The following is an 11237-nucleotide window of genomic DNA, read 5'->3' as shown; positions in this document are numbered from 1 at the left end:
TGATCTAGCAAAAAACACCTCCTTTCCCGTTGACATTTAAGCCACATTTACTCAAAGGTTCAGGACACACTCAGCACCACTTAGATTGTAAATTCTCTGGTGTAGGGATCACCTTTTCATTTTCTGCAAGTGCTGCATTCAGTGCATTGGTCACTGTGCCTTGTGAGCATTATTGTAGTATAAATAATAAATGAGGGCCTTCAAAAATATCAGTCCGTAAGTAATTTTCTGATCACTGGATTTGGAATATTTAGAAAGTATTACTATTAGTTGCCCAGAAGCAGGATGTGCTTCATGATGGTTGGTAGACTAGAGGTATTAAGTAAACATTGTCATAGCTGATTGAATTTATGTGGTTGCACCCTAACTTGTACAGCTTTCATGAGAGGAGATGCCAAGATTGAAAGAAAACATGGGAGTTTCATGGAGCACAATTACAATTGTTTATTCAATTATTAGCCAGCCCTGAAATGACTCACAACACAGCTGCTTAGATTTACAGGCAGTTAACAGATTTAAGTGTTTGTTGGTCTTTTTGTTCAAAGTGATGTAGTGGGACACTGTCCTGGGCCAGATGTATCATAAAGTTGAAGGCTTGAGGAAATGGAACAGACTTTTGTCTCTTTCTTGCATCAGTTGCTTTGTGTGTGGCTAGGAAAAAGATATTCTGAAGGTGATTTCATCTGCCATATCTTGAGATAGCAAAGTAATCTAGTAACAGTATTCAGTGAAAGCTGGGCACCGTTGTCTCTGGGACACTCTGAAAACTCTGGGAGTATCTGATCTGCTGTTTCCAAGGACTCCAATTTTTGGTGTGACTTTATTTGGTAACTCTTGCATCTGCAATAATAATACAGTGTGCTGGCTGTTTGACCGGTGGAATTCTTCTTTCAAAACATAGAAAATTGATACTCAATTATGCCTCAGAATTATCAGGAATGTTTTCTGTTACATTAACATTCAAATTTCATACTTTTTAATGTAGATAATTGTTTTGTGACCAGAGACAGAATAACCAATATAGGCCATGTCATATAAACAAGTATATACAAGATGCTGCAATACATTGCCTTTTCTAAATGATGTGTTTCCTGGTTTTAATTTTGGGTTGCTCTCCTGTACTAGCCTTCTATGCTAACCTTCCACATTAAATAAAAGGAATTAACATCGCATATCATAAAAAACACTGAACATAACACTTCAGGGTTTTGTTGTTGTTGTTTTGCTTTTTTTTTTCACTTTCTTCTTCTATTTTTCCTCCTTATTTCATTATTTCACTGAGGTCTCTCTTCTGCACTCAACCTTGCTTATCTGAGGTTGAGGTACTGCCTTTTTTCTCCCTTCTGTTTAAAGTACTTTGCATTTTTACTTTGCTATATGCAACTATTAAAGAATCAAAAGCATCTATCCATACTGTAGGTAGCAAGATCTGTAAAAACTATAAGAAATTCCCTGTCTTTTTATCAAAGACAGATCTTCATTTCAGGGCTTACATCCTTCTTCCGGATAGGTACTGACTGAAGTCAATGCAAGCTCTCATTTGGGCCCTGATGTTTACAACTCCTGATAAAGCTTTGGGACTTCCTTTTCCACTGCCTTGTCTGCGCTCATGTAGATATGTGCAGAATGAAACCAGAGCAGGTTTGTTAAATCTTTCTTCTGGTTTGTTAAATCTTTCTTCTGGCTTGATAACATCTGACGTACCACCTTCCCCTGACCAGTCTGCAGTGGCTGAGGGTTGAGTCGTTCAGTGTAATTTAAAGTCGCCTGAGGGCTGTGATAAATTATGCCTGCTGCCCGTGACCTGGCTGGCTTTTGCCGCTCCTAGAATTCACTAAGACATAGGAAAGTCTTTCCTCCAGATAGCTTTTTGCTGCCCTAGTGGCTTAGAACAGCATGGGATGCAGCTTTGATGAGGATTGGGATGGCTGACTGGTGGCACAGCAGTTACCTGATAGGTGATTGGGAATGTGTGCTGCATTAGACAGTGATACAGCAAAGGAGATTACAGTCCTCTTAGCTCCCTCTTGAAATCTGCCCCTCGGGATCTTCTCCAACCCATGCCCAGAGAAATGCCCTTGCAAACCACCTGCTCCAGGGTCGTCGCTCTCTGATGGCAGCAAACCAGACTTAATGCAAGGGAGAATCTCGGGCCAGTCATGCTTGAGAAGAATACTCCAGGGACTTGTTGGTGATCTCGGAACAGTTAGCCAGGGGCTGAATCTAGTTTATTGCTTAAAAAAAAGCATGGTTATTACCCATTACTGAGATGGTAGTTTAAAACAATTAGTCTAATTATCGTGGAGCATTGTGCTTTAAAAGGAACAGCTGAAAGTAGAGAACCGCAAGATTTTCATTTAAGTGGTAAAAGTTCTTTTAATAACCAAGATGAGCCAAAAGAAACCAGCAGTTATATGTTTAAGGAGTTTCCTTTAAGTTGAAGCGGATTCCTGTAATCAGATGAGCTCATCTGCTCTCTGAGCAACCTCTATTAGCAGTGTTGAAAAGTAGCTCCTAGTTGCTGCTTAAAGCGATTCTAACATACTCTTTATTGTGTTCTTAAGACCTCAGATTTGATCCTGGTTTTTTGTGCATGTGGACTCACACAAAGCATGCAGCAAGAAAATACCCCCGTCTATAGGGCATGATCTTGTAGCCCCTAAATTAAACACACAAACCAAAGGCCTCCTTGTAACATCTCTTAATACTCTTTTTCTGAATAATCAATTTAAGCTAAAAAGAGGCAGCTGAGTTTTGAGAAATAAGCACCTCCTGCGTGCCCAGTAACCTGTTTGTTGTGTGAGCAACTGAACAGAGAAGAAGGAATGGTTGGGATCCTGCTCCAGCGTTATTTTGAGTGTCTTGTCAAGAGAAAAGGGGTAAGCGTCCTGCAGGGGATGTAATGGTTCGTCCTTACTTGATGGCTTTACTATGAGGAGTATGGAACTAGCAGTGACTTTCTTCCAGAGCAGGGTGACTGAAGGCTGTCCTTGTCCACAAGGTTGAAATTAACATTTCAGTTCTAGCCCTATAACCTAAAATACTCCCAGGAAAATGTAATTGGAAAGAAGATAAGCCCTGGTAAGACTGAAACAAGGTTTTTGTTTGTAAGGGTGTAGACGCAAATGTTTTCAGGAATAAGCCAGCAGAAAACCTTTCTGGAGGAGAACGGATGGGAAATGTGGAAGGCTATTATCTACCAAAATGCTTAAGAAAGCATAATGAAGTGGAGGTTGCGCTTAAGGACCGAGACTTGTAAGGAATTTGAGACCTGAGCTAACAACATAATTGTACTAGCTTTTGAATTTACCAGAAGTCTATTTCATTAGAAAACTGCAGCTGGTCTGTGTGATTTTTTATGAAATACACTTGCATTTGTGGAGGATGGAAGCAATACTTCTATGTGAAACAGCAAGTGATCTCGAAGATGTTTACTTCTGCATGGAAACATTCCCAGACAAAGAAGGAATCAAACCCTCTCCCTAGAAAGATTAAGTTCAGTCAATTCCTTCCGTACAATATCTTGTTCTTGTCTTCTGTTGAGTCTTCATACATGTAACTGCTAAACTTCATCACCTCACTCCCATTCTTTATGTGCACTATTTGTTTCCCAAGGCAAGTGGCATGCAAAGTCATCCTGTATTTAAAGTACTTCCACTTAAACTTTGTGGTAAGATTGGGAGTAAGACATTTTGAACTTTGTAGTCTGTGATGAAAAGTTTTAGCAGCTGTTGCTGTAAAGACTTAAATATGCTTCCAACTTTTTTCACACAGGTATCTCATCAACTTGGAGGTAATTGAATACCTACAGGACCCAGGCATAAAGTAGGTATGATAGCATTTTATTTGATATTAATGATTTTACTGGAACGGTTGTGTACTCCTTGGCATTAGTCTACATGAAAGAGTGTGTTCTATTAAACAGGGGCATAGTTCTAAAAAAACCCACGCTTAATAATATTGCTTTGCAAAGCAAATGAGTGTACCTGTGCCTGCCAATTAAATTGTATCGTGGGTGGAATAATTAATTTGGATGCTAGGCAAGGAGCACATTGCAGTTTTTTTTTTTAATTTTATTTTGGCTGACTGGGGAGTGCCCAGGTTAAGTTTACATTTATTTTCCCTGCCTTACACCCTTGTGCATGGCATGGATGCAGCTGCTTGCTTCTACAGATCCCTTCCCTCACCAAACAATCAAATCTGGGATGTGTCTTTTTGTCTTTTAAGTGTGTGTGTGGGCTGTCTTTACAAGCAGCAGTTTTCTGCTTTGTAGGGACAGATTTTTCTTCCCCAGATTCTAACTCAGAACAGATAAATGCGCTTCTCCAAGTGAATGCTGAAATTCATCATCAGTCAGCAAAACTGAAGTGACACAGATTTCTATAAATTTAAAAGCATTGCTTACAGTTTTGCTGAGTCACAGCCAAAATGAGAAAAACATTAACACAATGACTGGTGCAATTCAGTCCTCGTGATGTAAAGAAATGTGTCCCAGTTTCGGCTGGGATAGAGTTGATTTTCTTCCTAGTAGCTGGTATAGTGCTGTGGTTTGAATTTAGCATGCGAATAATGTGATAACACACTGACATTTTAGTTATTGCTAAGCAGTGCTTACACTGGTCAAGGACTTCTCAGCTTCCCATACTCTGCCAGCGAGGAGGTCCACAAGAAGCTGGAGGGGGCACAGCCAGGACAGCTGACCCCAACTGGCCAAAGGGTTATTCCATACCATATAACATCATGCTCAGTATAGAAACCGGGGGGAGTTGGCCGGGCAGAGGGATCGCTGCTCAGGGACTGGCTGGGCGTCAGTTGGCAGGTGGCGAGCGGGTTGCATCACTTGTTTTTCCTGAGTTTTATTTCTCTCTCTTTTTGTTATTTTCCTTTTCACTATAATTTTTTATTATAATAATTATTATATTTTATTTCAGTTATTAAACTGTCTTTATCTCAACCCAGAAGTGTTCTCAATTTTACTCTTCCAATTCTCTCCCCCATCCTACTGGGGCGGAGGGTGAGCGAGCGGCTGTGTGGTGCTTAGTTGCTGGCTGGGGTTAAACCACAACAAAATGCTATGACGTTTGAGATCGTATGTATACGTACAAACCTACTGGTAGACTAGTTGATATAAGCAGACCTCTTAGAAAAAAGGAAAATCCCAAAGGGGAAAATAATGTTAGGTTACAGATTCCCCAACTGTAGCAAGCAAACCACTTTCAAGTGGTACATGAAGGCAAGTCCTGACCACCTGTGTGCAAGATACCAACTCATTAGCGGTGCAGGTTCCTGACTGCAGGGACAGCAGGAGGACAGAGGTGAAGAGCTGACAGATGGAGCTGGATCCCACGTTATGTGCGAGGGGAAGGCAGACGTCCTACTGCGTGAGGGTATGAGAGACGCTGCGAGAGTGAGTAGAAAAAGATGCGTGCTGAAAAAGATGGAGGCGGGGGAGCAGAGGCTTGTCTCCTGCCTGCGTGCGGGAGTGCTACCAAGGGTGACAGAGCAAGCTGTTTGGGAACCCCCACAACGTGCGGTGCTCTCGCCTGTGCTGCGGGCCTTCTGGTGCACAGGCAATACCCAGGCGAGAGGTTCACCTACCTGCAGTCTCCTTGTCACTCATGCCCTTTTACCAATAGTTGCCTGGATTACCTTCAGAGATAAGAGTTCCCGCAGTTTGTCCATGTATCTAATTCCTCCAAAAATGGGTGGTTCTTCAGATACACTGTTTTGTATTACAGTGTTGTAAAGCTTGACCTTTAAACCTCTATCATTCTTTCTGCAACAATGATCGTACTCCGTCAGTCAGTCGACATAAAACTGGAGGTATTTGGTCAGTCCACTGGAATGCTATTTTTAGCACAAGCAAACAGAAACCAGACTGGCTCATGATCGGCCCTTTGGGGAAAGGGAGGTAGAAGGATGAAGAGAGAGGAAGAGACTTCTCCCCTTGAAGATTTTTCCTGTTAGTCACAGCACTGAGGAAAAACAAACTCCATATGGAAGAGATCATGTAAGGCCTTTAAAACATATTTGCAGAGACTGTACAGTTTCTTAAAGGAACTTGGAATACTCTGTGGTTTGGGGCTTTTGTTCTTATATTTCCCATTTGGGGATGTGTGTGCATTTTCATTTGTTTTAATTTGGCCCAAGTTAAATGCATCAACCAGTAGTTTGTTTTATTATCATCTTTGAAAGATCTGTTCATAAAGGAAAAACATTCCCTGATTCCCCCAATGGGAAAGAGTTACAAATGCTTCTCTCCCAGTAGTTTCATTAGAGAGGTTTTTGCTGCCTCTTTTTTTTTTTTTTTTTTTTAATTGGTGTGCAAATGAAGGCCAAATTTTTGTCCCCAGCAGAAGGCCAGAGTGTAGTGTGCTGAGGCAAGGATGTGTGCTCAGCCGGATGCTGAATTCAGATATGGAGCAGCCACGCAGTGCAGGGCAGGAGGTCGTGACCGGTGGGCTGGGTTTAGTGGAGCTACTAGTCACATCTGAAATTACTTGCCCTTTCCCCGTTTGCCCCGTTGAGTGACGTTGTAGAGCATGATTCCAGAATATTAACCGCGGAGTCCACCTTCTGTGATCTGCCTTTCCTGCCTGATAGGTCAGTGATGGGTGGCAAGGAAGGAGGGGTGGAGCAGGACTTATCCTTTGGTGGTAACTATGCTCTAATTCTGCAGAGTGAATGAATGTTATGCGTAAGAATGGCTGTCATTAAAACACTTGAGGGTGGGTTTTTTTCTTTAGTTGAGAAGCTAATATAGCCCCACTTATTAAATGCAGACCTTTGGTTTGAAACATGGCCAAAATTAATTCATAAATGTGTTAATCTTTTAAAATTCAGCACTGGTCTGAAGCATATTCAATGTGCATGTTGGGAAAGAGCTCTGGGCTTTTGGATTAATGATACAGAAACTGACCCTGCCAGAGCTTTTTTTTTTTTTTTTTTCCTTAAAGGATTCCAGTGAGAACAGGTAAGATGAGGGCAAACACTGAAACATCCTGCTTTTCTGAATTACTGCTGTAATTACTTGTTTTGACATCTTAAAACTGAGCTATTCTAAAATTCAGCTCATAGAATAGCTATGAGCTATTCTAACCTCCCAAATTTCCTCATATTCCACGTGCTCTATATTAGCAGGGGAGCAGAGGGTGAAACTATGTTATAGAACAAAAGCAACAGAGCTTTACTGAATGCGAATTATGGAACAAGGTTTTACAGGAAACCAAGGATTTTGCTAGGGTTCGGAAGAATAAGGACCACTGAACACGTACAGAGAATTCAGGCTTTATTGAAGCAGTTTCTCTCTCTTCGTGTGTGTCTTGCACAACGTTAAAAAACAATAAATTAAAAAGTAACTTTAGACTCACCTTGTCAAAGAAGATGGTCAGGCAGACTGCCAGGAGGCAGGTGTAGTCCCTAAAGCCTCTTTGAATTTGCTTTTTACGGACTGTATTTCAGGGTGGACCCTGCCCCCTTCGCATTTTGGCAACTCGGACTCGTTTACAGCAGCTCTCACCACTGTTGTGCGTTAGAACATTGAATTTAAAACCCGTGGTAGCGGAGAGGAGCCGGTGGAGAGCTCGGCGAGGCGGGGATGGGGCTCCCAGCCGGGCGGAGAGGCGATGCCCTGACGGCAGAGGGAGGGCAGGAAAGCCGGGAGCTTGCTCCTGCGTGAAAACGGTAGCTGATTTTCTTTTTTTTTTTTTTCTTTTTTCTTTTTCTTTTCCTCCCTTCTTCTTCCCGAGGCTGTAATCCGACTGCTCTCTTTGGCTCGGCTCCAGAGAAAAGTCCGAGCGGTTAATCTCTCTCCCCCCCCTTTCCCAGCCTCCGGGGGAGGAGGAGGAGGACGAGGAGGAGAAGGGGAGCGGAGTCAGCTGCAGCCCGGGGCCGGGCCGGGCCTCCCTGGGGAGGGGCTGAGGCAGCGGCTCGGCTGCGGGAGCTGCATGGAGGAGGGGAGTTTCACAGACTCCCCTGCCCGGACGGGAGGAGGAGGAGGAAGTTTGGAGATTAAGCCGGAGCCCAGCGCACCGCACGGAGGGAGCTGGGGCGCGGGCGCGGCGGGGGGGACGCCCAGCGCCGCAGCTGAATGAGTTACGGGGGGGAGGGATAACCTCCCGCACCCCTGCGCCTGGATTTTAAACGGGAGGCGGAGCGGGTGTGCGAGGGCAGAGGACGGCGAGAGGCTGCTGCGGCCGCCGGTGAGCGCGGGGGCTTTGTTCGCGCGGGGCGCGACGGGGAGGGGGCGGCGGCGGCTCCCGGCTCGGCCGGGGAGGGGGGGGGACGGACGACGCGGCCCGGGGCGGGGGGCGGGTGTCGGTCGGCGGGGCACCCGGTGCCCTGAAACCACCCGGGCGGGGCGCGGCGGCCCCAGCTGCCGGCCCCGGGGGTCTGCCGGGGAGCGGGCGTTTTGTGTCCGCAGCCTTTGTGCGAGCCCCGCCGCCCCCCGCTCCTCTCCCCGCCTCCGGCAGCCGGCAGTAGCAGGCACCGTGCGCCGGGCTTTCATCAGGGCTCCGGCAGCGACCGGCTGCCGTTCGCTTTGCCCACCAAAGCGCTTTGTGTTCGGCCGCTGCGCCGGAGCGCAGGGACAGCCTGTGCGTGCGTGCTGCACGCCGGGCGCAGCCGGGCTCTGACGGTTCCATCGAGGCTTTTTGGGGAGGGAGGAGGTGTTTCTTTTAACGCATGACAGAATTGCACGGCGTTTCATGTTTTGTGCAGATGCTTTGGCAAACCTGTGTTATCTGGAAAGCTCTGTTCCTAACAAACCCTCAATTTTTGGCGTTTTAAAGTAACTTAGTTGGCTTGTGATAAGTGTGGCCTAAAGAGGGTTAAAAATACGATTGATCTTATCGTTAAGTAGCAGGAACGTTTATTCTGGGGAGGGAAGAAGAGGGAGAGGCAATCGGGGCAGAGCAGTGTCCTGCCGTCCGGTCGGACCCTGCATGTGTTTCCCATCTCCTGCCCTTGCCTTTTCCCTGCTTTTGGGGGTTGCGTGTCCCAGTCCGTGTCCCTCCTGCTGAACGAGAAGCCCTTCAGACCTCATCCTTCGGTTGGCGTTGACAGACCTGAGCGCTCATTTCCTTCTCTCCTCCCCAGCCACAGCGCTCCAAGTGCGAGAGAGAAGGACCCGAAGCAAACTTCGCTGTACGTTCAGCTGGCTTCCAATACAGTCTTCTTTGGTTGGCTTTTTACCCCCCTTTAATTATTAATTGGCAGACTCAAAAACAGCTGTGGTCTTGCTTTTTTTCTTTTAATCTTTGCTGGTACTTCACAATTTAATAATGCTGCCTAGAGAACCTGATGACTTATAGGTGTTTTGAAAGCTGTGTAATAAGAGCCTACTAATAGTCATCTTTTGCTACTGTTTCGTTCTTGGAGGGAGCAATCTTTGCTGCCGGAGAGTTGCGGTTCGAATTTCCACAAGCGTTTGTTGCCCGTGCCTCTAGCTAAATTTATAAAGGAATCCTGTTAGCTTGTACAAAGCTAAATCTGGCTGTAGCAACTCCTGGCTGTGTAATTCACTGTGGTTGGCAAGGCACAATATATAGCTTCCTTGAGATTTATTTTTAAATTTTTTTTTTTTTTTGGTGCGTGTGGCACGTAGTTGTCATAATTTTGGGAACTCTTTACCAATGTGTGTGTGTGTGCTTTGAGATGAAAACATAAGAGTTATGCTAAGGTTAGAAAATGTATTAATAGGGAACTTGTCTTGAAAATATGAGATGGCAGTTTGAGATCGGCCTCTTAATGAATATTGGTATTGTTCTCAGGTCCGTGCAGATGCGTAGCTATTAAACTTTGACTCTCTGCTTCTCCTCTGGGTTTGAAGTTGACGAACTAGAAATGATGCAAGACACTCTGATAAAATGTTCAGCTTTAAATGTTGTCATTTACGGGAATCCTGGCTTTTCCTCACAGACCTAGAGAGCCTAGGTAAACAACGTCAACCTGTGGCCGTACGACTGAGTGCATCCCTGCAAAGGCATGTTATGGTTCTAACACTAGGTGTTAATGTGTCGTTTTTCTTGTTGTTTTACTTATGATTTTCAAAAAAAGAAAAAGAAGAAAAAGTAAGTGTGTAGTCAAATTGGTTTGTAATTTATACTCTGACTCAGTAACATTTTGCAAAGACAGCATTGCCTTGATTTTTAAGTGAGGGTAGATGTTAAGAATGCGCAGCTTTGGAAATCTTCGAGCAGTGAACTTAGTTTGTTGGCAGCTCTCATGATTTCAGGACATCTGCTAATGTGTTCTCCTTCTTCCTTGGGCAGGATGTAAGAATACAAGTTAACTGTCCAAAGGCATACTTTGGGCCTACAGGGGTTGATTGCGAGGCCTTGGTATAAACTGTGCCCAGCAGAAAAGGTTTGGATCTAACCAGCTGAGCTCTTGGTACCTTCCTTTGTGGTGTGGGTCTTTGGTGGGGTGTCTTTGGTTTTTTTTTTGTTGTTTGTTTGTTTGTTTTTGTGGGGGGGTTAAGGGGTTGTGGGGGCTTGGTTTGTTTGTTTTAATTTTATTTTATTTTATTTTCAACCTTTGTTGTGACCTAAAAGGTTAAAGCTAGAAGGGAAGTGAAAATATCTGCTTACTTGTTTAATGAGTAATTTAGGCAAGTCATGAGTTTGTGGTACTTTTTGCTACCGTTATCTGTATAGGTTGGTATGGTTGAACCTTTCACTGATGCAATTTTTCATATGGCACCGGTATTAGTATTTCTGCTAAGTCATTTGGAGCAGCGTGCATGTTTGAAAGCTTCCTCATGTGCATTTGTTTGGATTGCCATATATATACCTGTTGTCCTCTGCCTTTCCTATGCTTGTGATTTCTTGGCTCCAATTCAGGAAAGGCTTTTTAAGCCCTGCTAACTAGATAGGGTTATAGCAACTGATGAAGGCACATACTTGAAGTAGTGCTTTATTATCTTTGAATGCAAACTCTGCAGGGCAAAGCTGATCTGTTTTCTGTAACCATATGACACTAACAGGACTGTAATTGTGATAGCGGCTTCTGTCATTTTACCTTACTGAAAAGATTATTGGTAACAGGGGTAGCCAAAGCTCTGTGATAGCATCACTCATACAACTTGTAGGCTCTGGTGAGTACTTTTGAGATCAACCGAAAGACAGGGCTAACAACACAGTTACAAAATCTGCTGTTACTAATTTGGAGGAATACTTCCACAGATTAATCTGAGATACTACTATTAAAAAAAAAAGTTTTTGTACAGCGGTATCATC

The 11237-nt window shown here is 44.3% G+C and overlaps 1 protein-coding gene across 9 annotated transcripts in view; it reads left to right on the top strand.

Moving 5' to 3' along the window:
* The first annotated feature begins 7879 nt into the window (after positions 1–7879).
* Positions 7880–11237, top strand: part of PLEKHG1 (pleckstrin homology and RhoGEF domain containing G1) — a 139462-nt gene continuing 136104 nt past the window's right edge. For 6 of the 9 annotated variants that reach the window (XM_075498997.1, XM_075498996.1, XM_075498993.1 and 3 more), the window contains exon 1: positions 7880–8201. The gene's annotated coding sequence lies outside the window, so the exon portion shown is untranslated. Of the gene's footprint in view, positions 8202–9097; positions 9145–11237 lie in introns of those variants that run through there. The other 3 variants (XM_075498998.1, XM_075498992.1, XM_075498991.1) reach the window with 3 other exon arrangements.

The sequence above is a fragment of the Mycteria americana genome, chromosome 3, assembly GCF_035582795.1.
Source record: "Mycteria americana isolate JAX WOST 10 ecotype Jacksonville Zoo and Gardens chromosome 3, USCA_MyAme_1.0, whole genome shotgun sequence".
NCBI lineage: Eukaryota > Metazoa > Chordata > Aves > Ciconiiformes > Ciconiidae > Mycteria > Mycteria americana.
Note: the sequence above shows the minus strand (reverse complement) of the source record. Positions and strands in the feature narration are given on the sequence as shown.